Source organism: Cinclus cinclus, chromosome 2 (genome assembly GCF_963662255.1).
Source record: "Cinclus cinclus chromosome 2, bCinCin1.1, whole genome shotgun sequence".
NCBI lineage: Eukaryota > Metazoa > Chordata > Aves > Passeriformes > Cinclidae > Cinclus > Cinclus cinclus.
This window is the reverse complement of record NC_085047.1, coordinates 71,634,553-71,655,963: the sequence shown is the minus strand read 5'-3', so window position 1 is coordinate 71,655,963 and position 21,411 is coordinate 71,634,553.

The window sequence follows — 21,411 nt, the reverse complement described above, 5'->3', positions numbered from 1 at the left end:
ATGGAGTTGAAGCAGTCTTTTTTTTTTTTTTTTTTTCTGGGCTCCTGATTTGAGGGATACATAATCAAAAATGTACAAATTATTATCTCAAATAATATTTCACTAGGTTAGGTCTAAAGGTTTCATTTATATATCTGTTTTATTTTTTGGTGTTCTCAAAATATTTTGTTTCTAATTCTAAACTTTTAAAATTGTTTTATTGAAGCTTGACATTATAATTAATATCATTCTTTATTAGTTTGTTTTATAAATTCAGACATGTTTACTTTGAAGGAATCAAAATAGAGCTGTCAGAGCAGTGTATGCAGAATACAGAGCAGAAAACTATTCCAGGATAATGTGTACAACCTTCTGTGCTGCAGTATGTCACCAAATGCAAAAAAATTACTCAGTGGCTCCAAAGAAATGGTGTTAAATTATCATTTTTCCATCGGATGCCTTTTGTTTTGTATCCTCTACCAAAATGAGAAAAATATCAGAGTTTAAGAATATCCTATGCAATGTTTCTGGTCCACTTTCATGCAGAAGGCTGTTAAAAATGTAGAGTAGTTGTTTACTCTGCTAAATATAAAAAGGATGGACAAACGTATTTGAGTAATAAACTTCCTTATGACTTGCTTCCTGCTCACTGCTTGCCTCTGCTTTGTGGTGCTCCAAATCATCTGTCCAAGATAATGGCCAAATGTGCTTCAGGGGCTTTTTACTGTAGGGATCACTTCTGACAGATATTATAAATGAGGCTGTGCCAAAAGTGATTCTTTGGTTGTCCCAGGAACCTTAGCATTTTCAACCAATTTGTTATAAATGCACTTTAGTCGTGCAGGTGATAACCTCAGTTTTTAGTACGAAAATTATCACTCTTATATACTGTAAAATAACCTCCCACTATCCTAGATGCTTTGAAATGAGAGAATACAAACCCGTACTCAAGAAACATTATTTATGTCTTAGGTTTAGAGAGGCATTGACATAGTTGACATAGTTGACAGCCAGGATTAAAGGCCAAGTGTGGGCATAGCAAGACTACTGTCCTATGATTTAAGATGATTTAAGCATAAATGAACTCCTTTGCTTTTGTTTGGGAGTCATGGACAATTTCCTGGAACAATTGCAATCTAACTTTCCACATGTACAAGGCTTCCACAAGATTTATCTTCCATGCAGTCATGATGGTACAGAGGGATATGGGACAGAGAAAAAATGTGACACCTTTTGCATGGGAAATCTTCCCCTACAGCAGTTCACTATGCAAGATTAACTTTACTAAGCTGCAAGAATACTGTTTAAAATCTATCTTCACTGAACAAACACCCTTAAGTAAAGTAACAAAAAAATATGCTACAGGTACAGTTTCAGCATTTATTTTTAAAGAATCTTTGTTCAAAGCTTGTTAAATAAGGTATTAAATATATTAATTTCCCCATAAAGGTAATGAATACATCTTATATATTTAGTTATGCAGCCAAATATATTTTCCATATTGATGAGAAACTGTGGCACTCTCTGAAGCCATCTGAACTACCTTGCATTCCTCTAACTCTTTTAACACTAATGAACCTTACAGAGTTGTTTCCAGATTGGTTTTGCTTATGACTATTTTTTTCTAAATGAACTTTTTTTTTTTATCCAACTAAAATTCTACTAAGTAGAGTAATTTAATTTCTGATGATTTAAGAAAAATATTAAATTTCAGACAGGTATGCAGTAAGGCGTTAATGAAATCATCTTTATTTAGGATTTTCTCTTCAGTCTAAAGCTTTCCTTAATCTTCTACTCCCCTGCCTGGACCAAAGGTTTTAATTGTATTGTCAAGAAAAATTGCTCTTTATTTTGGTCTTTTCCACTATTTTTTTTTTCATTTATGCTTACCATTTGGAAAACAGCCAAAAAATTAGTCAGAGTAGGTTGATTAGAAATGAGGTTTTGCAGTCATTATCCCAGATGGATTCAAGCCTAAAATAGATGATGTTTTCTGTTATTGCCCCATATCTCGCTGTTGCTTACGTACAAATCATGCAATTCAAAGGAAATTTACAGACATTTAAAAAGACACCTTTTATCACATAGTACCCAAGCAATCTAGTTTTCACTGGAAGCAGAAAGATACTATCTCTAGTTTGTTGTTTTGTGGGCTTTTATTTTGTTGTTGTTGCTTTTTTTCCTGGTAGTTGCAATTGTGGAAGACATTAAAAAAGTGTTACGGATGTCAAATACACCTTACATGTATTTTAATATTTTAAATTCTGTCTTCTGATTCCCTACTATAATGCAGTATTTGACTTAAAAATCAACCCATGCCAAGGTCAACCTAGAACACAGATAGTGTGAAGAAAATTACCTCAGACAAAGGCAATACAGGTAGATTTTGATTAATGAGGACTCTTAATGTGAGAGGCTTAAATAATTGAGGAACATGATACTTAAAGCCATTTTGACTCCTTGGTATTCCCCTACAGGCCAGAGCCAATACTCATTGCTACAATTCCTCATTTTACAGTCTGAAGCATGTAGCTGTTATCATGCTCTGGTTAGGGAAGTTAGGCACAAACGCCTGTCATGGATAGCCCTTCTGAGCCTATAGGATTAGTTATTGGTATGCCTTGATATGATATATATCTATCTACCTGCCTAAGAATATTTAATAACAATTTTGCAGATAATGTATTTCTTGTATTTTATGGTTGAAGGAAAAGTCATGAGTAAAAGATTTGGAACCATCTAAAATGTATTTTCCTGAGACAAGATGAAAATTATCTGAGAATATTTGGTATTTAACCAAGTACTTTACTCAATCTGAAATGCAATTATTAATTTAGTTACAGATCACAAGTGGACTTTTAAAAACAATTCTTTGAAACTGGGAAGCTCAGGATGCAAAGCTATTAACAGATCATTTGATGAAACCATTTCAGTACTTCCTCTTTATATATTTGTCCATTTTCAAACATGTATAGTTTGAGGTACCCTAATCTGCATTTAGAGGAAAATATGCTATTAACTTTTTTGTAATCTCTATCAATATAGACTATCCTATCAATAGAGATCAAATCAAGATAACATAAAAATTGGGCACCTTCATATAATCTTCAGAAAAAAAGAAACATTGAGGTTTTTATAGCAAGGACTGAGATAGCTAAAAGCAAACCTAAAAAGAAAAACATAAACAAAAATGGCTTCTATTTAAGTTTCAGAGTTCAATGGATCAGCTACGCAATATTTTCTCTCTATTGTTTTTTTCATCTGATTCCATGAATATCTGTCAAAATGCAAGTGAGTTATTTTAGAGCGCAGTTACACAAATGCAATTGTGATTGACTCATTAAACCTAAAAATATAATTAGTTTCGTCTTAACATCTGATTGCACTTTTATATGGAACTTGAGTAAATACCTCAACAGACCTGGTTATTAAAAAGAAGTGTAGAATAACTTGATGTGTAAATGCATGAAGAGTTTTAGAAGGTTATGAAGACTTTTACATGCCAAACTCTCCATTTTTGGTGAAAAATTCTCATGAAATAAATCTGACTGATACTGATAATCTCTGAGAAGTCTCTTCAGTATAAATCACATATGACATAGTATATTTAAGTTCTGGTGTGTGTAGTCCTTTTAAAAATACATAAAGTAATTAGAGACGTAAAATCTTTATCTCTTCCAGGCCTTGACTAATTCAAAATGGGATTTCTTTCTGTAATTTTTTGAGGGACCAAGAAAATTTAATGAGCAGTGACCCAAGTAGGAATCTCTTCTTCCATTTTCTTTAGTGTAAATAAAACAATTTGTGCTTGCCTTCTCTCCTGGCAGGTAGTTAGCAGTAGTAGTCCAGTGTGGTCAAGTAGGCAAAATGGCTTGATAGATTTTCCAATGGTTCCTTGCAAAGATATTCAAATCTCTACCCTCTTATATTTATATCTTCCTTGCCCAAATCCTGCTTCTGTCTTTTGCTATCTATGACATCAGTACTGATGAGTTTCTTCCTAAAGTTTGATATTATACAATCACTGAATGGGCAAGGTTGGGAGGGACCACAATGTGTCATCTGGTCCAACCTCCCTGCTCAAGTTGGGTCACCACAGAACACACTGAACAGGTTTTTGTTTTGTTTTATTCAGTTCTTGAATACTTTCAGCAAGGGAAGCTCTACAACCTCTCTGGGCAATCTGTTCCAGTACGCAGTGACGCACAAAGGGAAGTTCTTCCTCACATTCAGGTGGACCTTCATGTGCATCAGTTTCTACCCTCTCGCCCTATTGCTTGGCACCACCAGCAATAGGCTTGGTCCTGGCTCCAACCTCTTGACACTCTCCCTTCAGATACTTTTATACCTTGATGAGATCCCCTCTAAATCATCTCTGATTGAGGTTGAACAGGCCCAGCTTCCTCAGCTGGGGATCTTAATTATCTTTATATCCCCCCATTGGACCTGCTCCAGGAGCTCCATATCTCTCTTGTATTGAGGAGCCCAAAAATGGACACAGTACTTCATATGTGGCCTCACTGAGGCTGAATAGATGTGCAGGATCATCTCCCCTGAGATGCTGGCAATGCTCTTCCTAATGCACCCCAGGATATCATTGTCTTTCTTGGACAGAAGGGTAATGATGGGTCATGGACAGCTTGTTACCCACCAGGACCTCCAGGTCCTTCTCCGCAGAGCTGCTTTGCAGCAGGTCAGTCCCCAGCCTGTGCTGGTGCATGGCGTTATTCTTCTCCAGGTGCAGGAGCCTGCATTTGTCTTTGTGGAATTTCAGACAGATCTCTGTTCATCTCTCCAACTTTTTAAGGTCCTTCTGATGTGCACAGTACTCTGGGATATCAGCCACACTTACCAACTTTGTGCCATCAGTGTACTTGTGGGAGACATCTGCCTCTTCATCTAAGCTATTGATGAAAAATGAAAAAATTTGAACCTTGGGTGACACCAGCAGTAACATATCTGTCCTACCACCTACATGGCTTTTTGCTGCCTACTGAAAAATCGATATTTTCAGCATTTTTTCCAGCTTCCTATGTTAAAATTTCCATGAGACATTCCTTCCTCTGTTGCTAGATATACACACACAGACACACACACACACACACACATATATATATATATACACACATATGAGACACTCCTTTGACAGACTTCAAAATGGATATTTTATAATTTATCATTTTCTGGAAAAAAAAAAATAACCCAAACATCAAATCTCTATTCTCTTGATAAAGGTGGAAAACTTTGAGTGTTACTATGGAGATCATTTTCCATAGAGACAAATATATGGAAATGAGGCTTTTTGTGTGTGTTTTTTATGCTGTTTGTGTGACACCCATTATTTAGAGGATGGGAAGTTATTTAATCATAGTGCAAGAGGCAATTGTAAGCATTGTTGGCTGGTGAAAAATGATGATGCAGAACATTTTCAAATTAAACAAAAGTCAAAAATCTGATATTCATAAATAAAAATGGTACATACAGAAAGCATATCCATACAGTACTCATTCATCATCACCCATTGACAAAAAATTAAGCAGCAGAATATATCTGCAAGGATAATGAGAGGGTGTAAAAATAATGATTTAACATAATGGAACAATAAAAGAAATAGAATAACCAATCAAATTTTCAGTTGAAAAACTGGAGAAAACTTTGGGGAAGTCATAGAGAAAATCAGATGAAAAAGAGACATTAGAAGAAAAACAAAAGCAGATCAGTTTATAAAGAGCCTTATCATTTGTAAGATTATCTCTCTCTGGTGCACTCTTCCTACTTACCCTTGTTTTGAGCTCTCATCAGCCAGCTTGATGCACCCTACTGTTTTTCTACTCTTATATTAGAAACACTGCCCAATAATTCAATAACATAAAATTAACTACTGTGTCTTTTTCATACTGTGATAAGGGTGGACAAAACCCTTTCTTGCTTGAGCAGTTCTGAACATTTTCCAGTCATAAAAAGCTTAAAACTTACTGAGATTAACTGCATGATCAATGTAAATGAAAAGTTAATTACAAGTCAGGAATCATGACCAAGTTTTATGTAGTGGAAACTGCTGAAATAAAACAGGCACAAATATTTGTTTAAATGTTAATGACATGTTTTGTAAAATAAAGTAATATCTGAAAACTCATAGCAGCAACTATTTACTGACTTTTGGTAGGATCTTTCGCAAGGAAGAATTCTCCAGAATAGTTTTGATATGGTACATTCTTCTAATATTCATATTGACAAACCCTTTTCTGCACAAAGTGAGTAAAATTCTAGGAAGAAAAAGTAAGTTGTAGGGCAATTTTAGCATCTTTTGTTCCCATACAGAAAATAATGAACTGCACAGGACTGACTTTTAGAACACTACATCACACTAGAGAGAAGACCATTAAGAGCTTCTTGTGAGAGTAGGAGGTGTAAGAGGACAGCTGGTAAGACGTGACCCATCAGTGAGGAAACAACATAAAGAAAATGGAAATCTGGCCAAGTCCACACAAGTTTATCCCAGATTTAGGCACAAAGTTTCATTTAATAACATCTTTTCATACAGCCTGACCAAGACATTCAAGTATTCCAGGTTTCAGCAGGAACTGAAGAATTCTGTAGTTGAGGTTCAGCCATTCAAAAAAAAAAATTCGACATCATGACCATGTAATCCCAGCCATGGTGTTGGATGGCACTGAGCAGGTCCCTGGAAGACTGAGCACTAGCAAAAGATTCAGCACGGTCCAAAAAGATTGGATATCAGTTGGGAGGTTCTAGAACTTGAAACCTTCCTAAACTTACAGTAGAAGGCTCTGTGATATTTCCACAACCAGGTTGCTCTTCCTTACAGTTGGAGCATTCTTTTCCACTCACTGACCCCCTCCAGCCTTGTGCACCTTTGTGGTGTGTACCCTGCTCCAGTTTCTTCTAGTTGTGGTCTATTCATCATAGGTAGTCATGGACTACTTGCCAGGGTTCATCATGGAGCAGCAAGCAAGGACATTTCCACTCAGATCATAGTGCTTTCCACCACTGTTTGCCTTTCCCTTGACACCTAAAACTTGCCTTAAAACTCCTGCTTTAACATTATTGCTGTAAAAGAAAAGTGACAGCAATGCTAAGACGAGTGGTTGAAATTCTCAGAAGAAAGTCACAGTCTTTCTTAGACAGATGACAGTTTAATAAAATCATGGAAAGATGAATGAGTAAATATCTGTATGGGTGACCAGGACTGTGCATGCTTCCAGTGTCTCCGGTTACATACTCTGTATAATGGAAGAATTATTAACAAGACTATGAATTACAGTTGGATTTTTGATTTATGTCATAAAATGCAAGCTTTATCTGCTGTGTGACAAGGACAGGAGCAGAAATTGAAGGTTTGTGTGCCTTACTGCATTCCTGTGCTAGGCACAATCATGGAGAGAGCAAGGGGCTGTTTTTGTAATGACATCACTCACACACACAGCAAGAAAGAAACCCTTTAGTCCTCCAGACAGGGCTAGGCCCCACATCTTCACTGAAGTGTTGCATTTGAGCATTGGTAATTTATAAGCCACATATATATACAGATTATTTTTTTTTAAATCAATCTGTTTGAAGAACCATAATCTTAAACTATTCATTTACTCTGTTTAGCCAGGAACTTGTGATTCAGAGTGTATTGAATAATGGACTTTATAGGGTTGACAGAAAAAAAAAAAACATGAAATGAAATGAAATGAAATGAAATGAAATAAAATGAAATGAAATTAATAAAATAAATAAAATAAAATTTCCTGTTAAATAGTTTGTCCCCTTTCTTCCCCTCCAGTTAATATTAGTCACTGTTTGTTTAGGTATGTATTAAAAATCTATTGAACGGATTAAAAAAACACATTAATTTGCATTTTTTTCTGTAATGAATTAATAATGTATGCTACCAAGGTTTTGCAATTAATTCAAAATCGATTAAAAAATTTTATTAAATCATTTTCTTTAGAAAAAAATGCAGAAATTTTCTGTGACAAAGGCAGATACATATAGTTGAATTATATCAAATCCTGTATGCTGTAATGAGCTAATTTGGTAAGAGAAAAACAGAGCAGACAGTAGAGCTGATGAAGAGAAAGATCATTGAGTCTAGAAACACTCCTATTAATAGAAAATTTGCTGTGCTTAAAAAAGGAACAGAACCTATTCCAATTTCAATTTTTTCAATTAGAACATCGGCTGAAACTTGCAAGCCAAATTTATTTCTATAATTTCTTCTCACAGAGCAAACTTCTCAGAATACGCAGGTGTAGTACAGACAGACTGTCACTAGTTTAAATTGAATTTGTGATGCCATTCTTAGTGGGCTAGGAATATGTTCTGGAGTGGACTTATTCTACTAAATTCCCCTGTAAGACTACACATTTAGAAGAGTAATTTACAAATGAACACTTCAAGAATGAAAATACATAAACAAAGTGGAAATAATTTTCTGGTATTAAATATAACTTTGTCTGGTAGTTGACTTTATTGTCTGAATAAAAAAGTTCAAATTCTCTTGTAATGACAGGCTAATCAATCCCAGAAGACCATTTTTAATGATAATAAAGCAGAATTCAAAATCTGTGTCTATTAGTTTATTTGATTTTTTTTATCCCCTGTTGTTCTGTAACATATTACAGATTCTAAGAGGCTAAGACTATAGGTAGTGGTTTTCACTGATTTCTGTGTGATGTTTTCAATCTTTAAATTTTAAATCCTGCAAATCTTAAATCCTGCAAATCTTAAATGGTGTTGTTAATAAAGAAAAAAAGAGAAAGAAGATTTTACTCCTTTTCTCTTCCCATTAAAGTGCTTCTTTAGTTATTGTGTATATTTCCAGTTTTAGTGAGGGCCAATAGATATACACAAAACATAGATACACTTTTCTAATGTCTTGGTCATGACTGGAAAATCAATATCTTACATTTGAAAATATGTTTTTTTAATATGAAAGTTGTATTTTTGAAAGCTATGTATATGTATATGTATATGTATATGTATATGTATATGTATATGTATATGTATATGTATATGTATTTGACCAAATATATAACATGGTTTTTAATAAAAATTGATTATTCTCTTTGTTTTCTGTCATCCATAACCTTTTTATTTTGTTTTTAGCCTATAATTTACACAGATAAGGAAAAGAAAGAAACAGAATAATGGGGAAAAAAGCATATAGAAAGGAAACTGCAATGAAAAAGGTGCACAAGCTAAGGAAAGTTAAGGGAAAGATAATTCTGCCACAGGCTATAATCTAATAAAAAAAAAAAGCATGAAGCTAAGGGGACATATTCTTACGTTTGCATTCTGAGTCCTAGGAGAAGAAGAAAGCAAATCCATTGGTTTAACTGAAGAGTTGCAGAAGTCTTTTTCTAATTTGATGATTAACAGAAATCAAAATAATATTTCCAACTATTGAACTGAAAATGAAAGGTGGAAAGTGTGATGTCAGTGCGCATGAGTGGTACAAATTGCTAGAATTTTTTTCTTTACTTGTCTCATGCCATTATGGGAGGTGATGTGTTTTTGTTATTGGAGGAGTGCAACATTTATGTGGTATTTTCTGCAGTAAATGAAATGGTCTGCAGTAATGTGTGCTGTACTTAATTAAAAAAGATTGATAAAATCTCAAGATTTTTCAGACATCAGATTTTAGGTAACATGACTTTAATGGCAGAAGAATTAAAACAGCTAAGACACTTTCACTGAAAATACAAAATGTTCTGTCTGTTCTGAAATATTTATTCCAAGACACCTGTGTTTTCCTTATCTCACTTTGTTTGTGACAGAAGCAGACAGACAGGTAAATAGTATCTCACACAAAGCTAATCAGTGACAGGGCTCTCCTCCACTTTGGATTTGATCAGTTTTCTATGGCTCTGTGGTAGTAATATTGAGAAGGGGGTGTTTTTTGTTTGTTGTTTTTTTTTTCCAAAAAGAACAGATGCAGACTCTTCCTGAGCCTTAATTAAGTGATCTAAGAAGAGCAAGCACTTGCAGTGTTCTTAAAGAGCTGCTTGTACATTTCCATCAGTTACTGTTTTGTGACTGTGGTGAGCTGACCACACCTGGCAAATAATCCCTGACCAAATTGCTCATTCACTCTGCTTCAGCGGGATGGAAGACAGAACTGGAAGAGCAAAATTGAGAAAGTGCAAAGGTTGAGATAAAGACAATTTAATAAAGGGGAGGAAATAGCCCAGCAAATCACCACTAAAAAAATGCCAAGTGATGTTAATGCAATCACCCACCACTTCCCACAAGCACACTGATATCCATTCAATGAACAATGGTTATGCTGAAAAAATTCCCTCCATGCAGCTTATATTTATGAGTATGATGCCATATGGTATGGAATATCCTTTTGCTCAGTTGAGATCAGCTGTCCCATCTCCCTCTCCCCTCCCAGACTTTTCTCACCTTCTTTTCAAGCCGACTCACTGGTGGAACAGACTGGGGAACAGTAAAGGCCTTGATGTTGCTTAAGCATTGCTCAGCAATAGGTAAAACATTGTTTTGGTGACAAATCTAAAACACAGTCCCATATGAGCCACTATGAAGAAAAACCCTGACTGAGCCAGTGCAGTCATAAAATCCATAACCTCAAAAAAAATTACCTGAGGCTGAGGGTCAATAGTTGCACCTCTAACAAGAATTTTAAAATCAGCAAGTTTGAAGCTGTTCTGGTTAATAAATGTCCTCTAATAAGGAATTTCGTGTTTGTCAAGTGCACTTTTCAGAGGATTAAGGCAGCTACATTCTGACAATTTGCTCAATGCAGAATGTCTGATGGAAAAGTAAAACTGAAGAAATTATACATATTAAAATCACTAAACCGTTGTCATGAAAATAACTCAGTAAAATTATGGGCAATTATATTTTGTAAAAAGAAATTAAACAGCTTATTTTAGAAATATTTTTTTCTGATTAATTTTCTTTTCTGCTATTAGTGAAAGTTTTTTTTTTCCCATGTATTTAAGTACATATTTTTTTATAAATTAAAGGAAATATTTACCAAAAAATAAGGTGCATAACTGTTGTGGCTGGTACCGGGGTTCAATCTGACCCTGTCTGCCACAGACATCCCAGATAGCCAAGTCCAACAAGGAGCAGCCTGTGCAGGGGTCCCAGGCTGTCTCAGCCACAAGGTACCAAATGCAAGCAAGGCCTGGATTCCAGGCAATCATCTCTTTTAGTGATTTCAGCTCTGAGTGATTTGAGTTCTGAGTGATTTCAGCTTAGCTCACGAGGTTCCTCGGCCGACGCAGGGAGAAGGGACGGGAAGCGCTGTGTTGAGGCTCCACAGAGTTCTTTATCAGCAGCTTCTGCAAAGGGAGTCCAGTGACAGCTGAATTCCACTGAACTGGGCAGAAGCAGAGGTTTTATAGGGAAGGTAAGGCTTGGCAGAAGGACCAGTGATTTGGGGCTGAGGAAATATGACCAATAGTTTTACAAGGAGATAGAGTGGGGTTCCAAAGTGGGGAGAAGGGTCGCAGCCCAGTCATCACGACTAAGAAATTCTTATCTTGGCAATAGCTCTCCAGGGAGGTCTTGTGAGGGGCCCTGCTCCCTCCACACATAACTTTATTTTTACATCTTGTGCCTTATAAATCAATCACTAAAAAAAAAAAAAAATCAGAAAGTGCAGTGTTTTCAGCCCATGCTGGTAATAAATGGAAAAATAAAGTAAATACTCTGGCTGTTAGTGGAAAGAAAATATCCCCAAATTCGAAATATCTCCTTACTCCCTGATTCTTTTGTTATAAATTTATGATGCTTATTTGGGTCACATCTTTAATTCAAGAAGTCTATGCTGCATTAGCTTTCTAATATACAGGTAACTTTCTCACAGATATCTTGACATAAAATCATAAAGTAGAACTCATCTAAAAAGAAAACAGAAAGTTGTGAACAAAACTTCAACAAGTTAACAAAAACTTCATTCCATGTAATCTGAAATTAGGTTCTTTAACACTCTGTCCAATGCAAAGGCCATAGAACCATAGCTACACAAAAGTTGGAGAAGGCCTCTAAGATCATCAAGTCCAGCCATTAATTTACTACCATCATGCTCACCACGAAACTGTCCCCCTAAGTGCTACATCCATGTGGGATTTTAACACTTCCAGAGATAGTGACACCACCACTTCCCTGGGCAAACTGTTCCAATCACCAACATTTCTGTGAAGAAATTTTTCCTAATATCCAATCTAAACCTCCTTGGGGGCAAGTTGAGACCATCTCCTCTTGTCCTGTCACTTTTTACCTGAGAGAAGAGATGGACTCCCACCTCACTATAACATCCTTTCTTGTTGTTAATACAGTTAATAGAGTTAATAAGGTCTCACCTGAGCCTCCTTTTCGCCAGGCTAAACACTCTCAACTCCCTCAGCCACTTGTCACAAAACCTGTGCCCTAGATCATCTGACAGTCCATGGATGAAACTCATATCTCTCATTTTTAACAGAAAGGTTGCTGGGAAAATCATTCCAACTGTTTTGTTTTATACTATGTTATTTTTTCTCTGAGTAGTATTTAATCTCTGACTGTACTCATAACTGTGATCATATAATTTCTCAGTCTTTATGTTCCTAAGATTTGCAAAAGAATAATTTTTACTTCCAAGAGAGAAAATATTTTCCTTATTCTCCTTTCTAATATTTTAACTTAATCTTATGGAGATAGTCCAACTCATTAGCCAGGACAAAGTATATAATTTTTTTTTTCTAATATACAAGTTAAAAAATAGGAATATCTGTAATTTCTAAACAAGTGTAGTTGTTAATCAGAAATTTAGTTGGTTTTGATCATATTTAAATCACTTTCATATTTCTATTTTTTTAAGACCATGCTTTAATATCCAAAAAACATAAACTTACCTGCTTTTATACTGTATTTCCATCTGTTCTTTTGCAAAGTGCTTTGAAACTGAAGTTACAGATAAATATTATATCAAAACATCCCCATCATTTGATGGATCTCTTTGCACTTTGGTATAATTTGGAAAAAAATAATTGATTCAATATCAAATTTCTCTACTGCCACCCCCCCAAAAAGATCCATTTCTTATTCCCATGTTCTTTTTATCAGTTAGCTTTTCTCCTATCTCTAGTTTCCACAAATATATAGAGCTCAAGAGTTTGACATTTATACTAAAATGTTAGCCTAAGAGTGGTAAGCTGCACTGCCTGGGTGAAAACCTCTATATTTAATTTTTCAAATGTTAAATTATTTTTTGAGCACTAAATCCTATAATCATTGCAACAATTTATTTTGTTTTTTTTTACTTGGGATTTTCAGAACATCCTAATAAATTCTGGCAATAGGCAGACTGCACATACATGGAACAAGGACTACTGTGTTTTAAGGCAAAGAATTTTGTTAAGTGTTTATGCAGAGCACAATACCCTAGAAGGCACGTGGGGGGGAACTTGACTGCTGACATGAAGTTTCCGAGTGTTTCCAGCTGTTGAGTTTATGCGTGCACAAATTTTTTGGTACTCTTTCAGAAGAGATAGCACGGTCTCTTAGAGACAAACAGCTCTTTCTGTCTAATGTGGGGGGAGGAGATCTGGCATCATATCTACATTTCCATCTACTTTTGAGATGGCACATGACAACATGCAGTAAACAATAGTTCACATTCACCTACAAACATATTGAGTTATGTTCTAGCAATACTTGTGCAAGACACACAAATTCTTAAATTCTCTCATAAGCATATTACCCTTAAAATGTATGATCAAAATGCTGTGTAAATAATAATAGTAATAATAATAATAATAATAATAATAATAGTTATTGTTATTGTTATTGTTATTGCTATTGCTATTGCTATTGTTATTGTTATTATTATATCCTTCAACATGGAAACTGAGCTCACTAACATCCCCTGACTTTCAGGAGTGATTAGTTCTTAAATTGAGCACACTGATCAACTCACAATTTTTCCTTGATGTAGGGTGTAAACAAAACAGCTGGTTTTTTCTAGATTACAAAATCATATAGAGGGATGGAGTTAATGTGCACTTTCCAAGTATTATGACAGGCAGTAAAATATTTGTTATCACTAAATCCACTATTCAGACAAAGATGTTCTTTGAGGAAGTGTATAATTAACCTTGGAAGAATAAGAATTGGTGGAGAATTGTTTCAAGGAAAATATGGAAAAAAGTTTTCTTAGAAATATAAACAGAGGTCTTAAAAACTGGACAACCTGTCTACTTCTTGTTTTCTTCTAGCATACTCCTTATTTTCATATGTGGTCAAGGCTTTCTTTGCGTAGACAATAATCTCTGCAGGGTATGAGTGTGCTATGTACAATATGTTACAGATATTAACCATAAAAAAAGGAAAAAACTTATTTTCTTCATGTTTCAAAATATCTTTTTAAAAAAAAAACAAACTTCTGTGTTTGCACAGTAATTTTTTTTCTTATAAATATTATTTGGTTTAATAAATAAACCCTTTTATGAGGATCTTCACAAGTTCCTGAACATTTCCACCTTAAATGAAACAGGAACAGGTAATACTCTACCCTAAAATAAAAATGTGGTTCTGGTCTGCAGTTCAGAAAATTGTCAAAACAAACATATATTTTTAAATTTACCCTTCATTCTGATGTTTCTTGTACAGGCGCTACCAGAATTGTGATTAAAGTCTTTTATTCTGTTGGTATGGGGACTCTTGAGCAGTAGTTAGACTGGAATAATATAGAGTTCATATTATACTAATTTCTAATCTTTCAGAAGAAAATTGTGTAAAAAACAAGCAAACAAACAAACGAAAATCCAACCTACAATAATAAAATAGACAAACAAAATGCTGAAAAACAAAACCAACTATAACAAAAGCTGAACTGTTGTTTAGGATGCCAATTTTACTTGGAAACTAAGGGGGCTTTCATGTGCAATATTTCTAATGTAAGTTCCCATAGGGTCAATATAGTGATATAAAAACCAATCTTAACTGGGAAAGCAGCTGTGGCACACAATTTCCTTTAGATCTTCACAAGAATTAAAGAAAAAAAAAACAAACTAATGAGACAGAGAGATGGTTAGCAATTTTAACAATTTCAGTCAAATATCACAGATTTTTCACAAAACAAAGTCTAACACTTCACAGAAATTAAGTCTAGCACTATACTATTAGGTACACTGATGTACTTTTCTAATCTTTTTTTTTTAAGGGTTCTACAAAACTAGCTCCTAATGCTAGAGAAGATACCTCTCACTATTTTTCTTTTCAGAAGGAATGAGTCTTATGGTTTACACATGGGGCAGTTTAACAGCAGTTAGTATTGCTATATATGATGCATATTTTATAACATGAATCCAGAGATAATAATTTAACAAGATAATATATAAAAAAAGCAGTACTTGATCTTACTGTGAATATTTGAAATAGGATTTGTAATTACCATTTCCTCTGGGAGATTAAAATATTAAAGCTATGCTAGTTACACAGACTGTTCTTATGACAATGCTATGTATAAACACCTCAATGTTTATTTTATTTCCCAGCGTATTTCATGTAAGGAATCCAGAATGGATGGGCAGATGCTGATGGCATGTGGTCTAAATCAGACACAGAGATAGTATTATCAGGATGTTCAGTTTGTCTGGTCCTGCTAACAAGAGAAAGCACACTGGATCACCATGGCCCTGGAAGATGATTTGAAACATATTGTACGGTCAGAGCCACAAGTTTGGGTTATTATTCTGATTTAGATTGCACTAATCAGGTGTAAGACAGAAATGGTTGGCAGGGATCCCCAAGTAGCCCCAGTCACCTGATTTTCATTATGTTGATTTTGGCTGCAGTAGAATTAATTTTCTTCACAACAGCTGGTGTGGGTCTGTGTTTTGGATTTGCACTGAACACAGGGTTGATAATACAGAGATTTTTATTGCTGAGCAGGGCTTACGCCGAGCCAAGGCCTTTTCTGCTTTTTGTGCTATCACGCTGGTGATGAGGTTGGGGGTGCATGGGAAGTTGGGAGGAGACACAGCTGGGACACATGACTCAAAAGGGACGTTCCATACCATATGACATAGTGCTCAGGATATAAACTGGAATGAGGAAGGAAGATAAGGAGGATGGTTGGAGCGATGGTATTTGTCTTCCTGGGTAACCATTGAGCATGATGTGGCCCATTGCTTGTGTGTGCAGCTTTTGCATTTCCTATTAAATTGTATCTCAACACATGAATTTTCTATCCTTAATTATTCTGTTCTCTCCTCCACCCCAGCGGTGGTAGACAGAGAGAGCAGCTGTTTGGTACTTGGTTACTGGCTGGGGTTAAATCATTATCTTTCCATTCCTTTTCCTGTTTCTTGACCTTACATTTTATTGCTTAATATCTCTCTTTCTTTGCCTTTTTCTATTCCCAAATAAGCAGTCCATTAATTCCAACTTTGGTATGCTATGCCCATGTCCAAATTTGGTTTATCTAGTGCTGGTACCTAAAGCATCCGTTCCTAGTGCAGTATCACAGATGGAGATACTGAGGCACTGCCTGCCTTGCTGCTCCCCACAAGGTCCACAGTGCTGCCATTCAGCTGCCTGGCATGTTTGGCCATTTGTCTCAAATATCTCCCTTAGCCACCCACTCAGCAGCTTGGAGTGCTATCTGTAACTCCTGTAAACTTCTCACACTTATTTGCTCTGTAACTCTTGTAAACTTCTCACTCTTCTATTTATGACTTCCAGCAATTTCTCATTTCATATCTGGCAGCTTCTCCTGTCTTGTTTAGTTAACTCAATCTCAGGTGTGTGCTGAGTCAGTGCCTCAGACAATTGCTTTTAAACCTAGAATAAATATCTACATTCTGGCACTGTAGGAAAAAGCAAACAAACAAATGTGCACAACTGTACTTTTAAATATATGAATTTTAGTTTAAAAAAAATCTTTAGGTTAAATCTAACAACAAATATTTATAAGACAAACTAAACTAGTTGGTGAGCAATTTTTTAGGAGAGTTAATATTATAATCTAGAGTATTACAATTTATAAGTGATAAGAAAAATAAGCAGTTCTTATTTAACACATTTATAAGTTGGAACATTTGGATTTCTTTTAATAAATACAGTGATTGGGTTTTATCTCATTCTGTATATACTTTATCTTTTGACTTTCCTTTTGCAAATTAAAAATGAAGAGTATTTTTCTTCTTTTAGGACAGGCTGAAGATGGGTCAAATCAAGAATGTTCCAAAAGCATACAGCTTTCAAGTATTAGTCATGTAAAATTCGAAATGGATTCAATTAATAAAATATAAATACACAAATTTTATTCAATTTTGAATAAAAATATTATAGGGAAAATAGAGAAATGCTTAAGGAAAAAAACCCTGACATATTTTTACATATTCACAGTTGAAGAAGCCATCAATTTTTTGATACAGTTAGATTATTTTGTAGAACTTTATACATACTGACATGACATACATGTTTTTTTCAGTAAAAAAAGAAAGATTTGAAAATTAAGAGCTGTTTATGTTCTTTGAGACTGATACCGTAAATGTCTTAGACAATGTTTTGCTGGAATGTTACAAATCCAAATTCATTAGTGTTAATAAATTAGTCCTGGACTGTAAGTCCTACAATAATAAGTAAAAAAAAAAAAAAAAAATTGAAATACAATGCATCCTTTAAATCAATTTTATTTTGGAATATATTTATTTGTATTTTCCTATAATTTTGTTTTCATTTTTTTCATCTTTTGATTATATTTCTGATTTAATTTTTATCTCTAAACCTTGTTACACACTATACTTTTAAATAGCTATTTTTCTACTGCAGCATTTTAACCTGTTAGTTTCTTTCATAAAATATAATTCAATAGAAGTCAAAACTTGAATTATTTTGATTACTAGTAGTTTTGTACTATATGACCCATGTCTTGCTTCTGAAGAGTCATCCAGCCTACTTGTCCCACTTCCTCCTTGTTCAATCCCAACAGTGCGAAGGTTCATAAGATTTTTTTTTTTATTTTTGTAGAGTGGGTAATTTTTCCCTACTTTTAACAAAATAGCAAATCATAGTACCTTAAAAATTCAAAAGTGAGGAAATTAAATTTTATGGCAAACGGGCAGTCTATTTAAGCAGCTAAAAAGCCTACCAAACACTGAATGATCTATGAATTAACATTCAATTACCTGTTGAGCTATTATTTTTTTTCACTACTGAAATGCCAATACAGTAAAAGAAACAGTGTGGTAAATGGGTAATTAAAGTGCAAACAGAGATATTCCCGTAAGTATATTTAATTACCTCACTAATGCTACAAAAAATAAATTAAATGAAAAAGATTAAAGATTGTAAAAGCCAAATGTCATCTAAGATGTCTGAATTCAGCAACTTTAGCTAAGACTGTCTCCTTGACAATCTTTCCATCTTCCTATATGTATCTGAAAGGAACTTTCTCACTTATTTCAGAATTATGAATTTCACAAAGAACTATCTAATTTCATATCTAGTTTCTGGGTTTTTTTTACTTTAAAATATTGTAAATGCAAGCATATTTTGTACTCAAATGTGAATAAATAATAAAAGAGAGAGAGCCATAAGCAGCATATAAGGCTTGCATGAAAAATTGACTGATGTAATAAAAATCTAAAATACTTTTTAATGATATCAGTTTAGTACCAGTGCCAATAATGTTAACACTTGTAAGAAAACAATCACTTGACCTTTTATTCTAGGTACTTGTATTCTCTGTATTGTGTATGAACTATAACAGTGGCTGGAGTCAAATTTACTTTTCCACATGGAGATTTTGATTTTTTTTCAGTTTCAGAGGAAGAAGATCATTCAGCATTTAAGAAATAAAATTTCTTAAGATCATAGCCTTAAGAAAAAAATCTGAAGTCTGTTTTAGTCCTCTGTTCTGCGGGATTTTGTTTGATTTTATTTGTTTGTTTGTTTGTTTTAGTTATTGCAGACAATAGAATCCTCCTCTGTTATTATATTTTTTTCCTGTGCTAGTTACTTAATTACAGTTATCTGTTAAAAATGCTAATGTTTCTTTATTTCATTCACATAGAGCAATAAGTACATTTTGTGAAATTGTTTTTGACTTTTGGCTTTCCTTGTTAAAAGAGGTAGAATTTTTTCCGTAATCTAAACTTAAACTTCAGGACTTTGATTTTCATGTCATCTAAGACAGTGATATTAAAAGCATCCTGTTCCAACTGGTGAAGACATTCCACTCCCCCCTAATCCTTCTAATCCACAGTAAAATAAAGAATATTCCGAGAATGTTTCACAATAACAACTATTTGTTAACGTTCAACATTGCTTCCTGTTCTTTTTTTTAATCTGGTTCACATATTTTAATATATATTTCAGAAAATATGGATTCGGGGCCGCAGCTTATTGCCTGATATTTTTGACTAATTGCATGAACTATTGGAATTTATGATGATGTTCTCTAAAACATGAGAATCAAACATTGTGTGGAAAGACAGTAATTCATCCCTCTATGTAGCATAAAGTGGTTTTTTTGTTCACAAAAAGCATAGCACAGCTGCCTAGATAAATTAGGAAAGTTGTTGGGTGAAGTGTTTTTGTGAATTATCATTCAACAGCATTGCCAAAAACAGGATATTGATGCTAATGAAACAATAATGTGTGCAAGTGAGGTAAATTGCCTGAACTACTAATTTAGATCCTGAGTTAAATCAGATAGACTAAATTGTTTGAATTTAGTATTTCAATTGCATTGTTATCGGTAAAGGACTACTAATATATGATATTTAAAATCAATTAATTGTAAATATAATGGATAATTTATCCTAATTGATTTTTTTTTATTTTAAGCAAGTGATTTATTTAATTTTTTGATAAACCCTACTCTAGTAAAATAGAAAAAAAAAAACCAAACCAAAACTCTATAACTCATAATTTTACTCTGTAAGCAAAGCAAAATATCGCAAGTGAATTCCCTCACTGCTACAAGTAGATCAAAGTTGCAGCAAAGGAGGTCAACAGTATTCTAGGCTGCACTAGTAAAAACATCATCAGTAGGTCAAGGAAGATCACCTTTGTCTTCCATCCTGCACTGTTGAAGCCACACGGGAACTGCTGAGTGCAGCCCTTAGCTCCCCAGCACAAGGGAGACCTGGATATGCTGGAGCGAGTCTAGCAAGGGGTCAGGAACAGGATTTAGGTCTTGGAGCATCTGTCACGCGAGGGGAGAGTTTGTTATCACTTATCACTGTGCTTAAATACTGGGGTTGGGAGTAAAGAAAACAGAGTCAGTCCTTTCTCAATAGTGTCCAGTTAAGAGACAAGAGGAAATGGGAACAAACTGAAATGCAGTAAATACTACTTAAATGTGAGAAAATAATATTTTTATTATGAGGGTTACTATGTGCTGGATCATGTTGACCAGAGGGGTTAAGGTGGAGTCTCCACTCCACTAGATACTCAATCCCTAACTTGACACATCCTGGGGCAATTCCCCTCAGCAGAGGGGATGGACAAGGCAATTTTAATAGTTTCCTGTCAACTTCAAAGATTTTGTCATTCTGTGAAATCTCTCTGCACTAGAAATAATAAATCTTCAGAGCAGAAGACTATTTTCTTTTTCTATTGATTGGGTAATTTATTGTTGCAAATCTAATGTAAAGTTGGAAATATGTGCATGTGAGCAGGTGTCCAAAAATCAGACCTTTAGCAAGATTTACAGCAAGTTGAAAAAATTAAATACTATTTGGGTCCTTCATATTCCTTCCCAGGCTTATTACTATAATTTCTGAAAGCTTTTGTTTCATGCATCAGTATTTCAATTAATATTGAGCTTCATTTACCTAAAAGGTAGTTGTGAGATAGCTTTGGAATCTATTGAGTATTTGACATTTTTTAGGAGGCATAGGTACCCTCACAGAGTAATTTATTCAGTCTAAATAAATATGTCTAAATTAGTGAAGATATTTTCCATTACTATCTTTTTCTATTAACAATAAACTACAAAGCTTAGGCAGTAAAAGAGTAACAGGACAATAACTTTTGTATGGATGATATAAAGTGAGATGAACACAGAACAAGACAAGGATAAGCCAATAATGTGTCCTACTTAAATTGTATGCAGATGTGGATGCACTGTTAAAAGTAAAATGTCTACAAAATCCTATGGTGCTTTCACTGGGAACAGATAATCTGGGCTCAATTTAATTGTGCCAACCAAATATTCTGTATTATTTGGCATACCGAGGTCTTCTGAGACATCCTCAAAGAATTTGCAGGAATGTTATGGCACATACACAGTTCAATAACCCATGCCAATCCAGAGGCCAAGCATTTCACATGGAGATTCTCTGGGAGCTTGTATTGCACCAGATCCCTCTGTCTGCATGACTGAAATGAGTCTGTCAAAAAAAATCAAGCAAACATGAACCATGTCAATACATGGTTCAGAACGTGCTTACG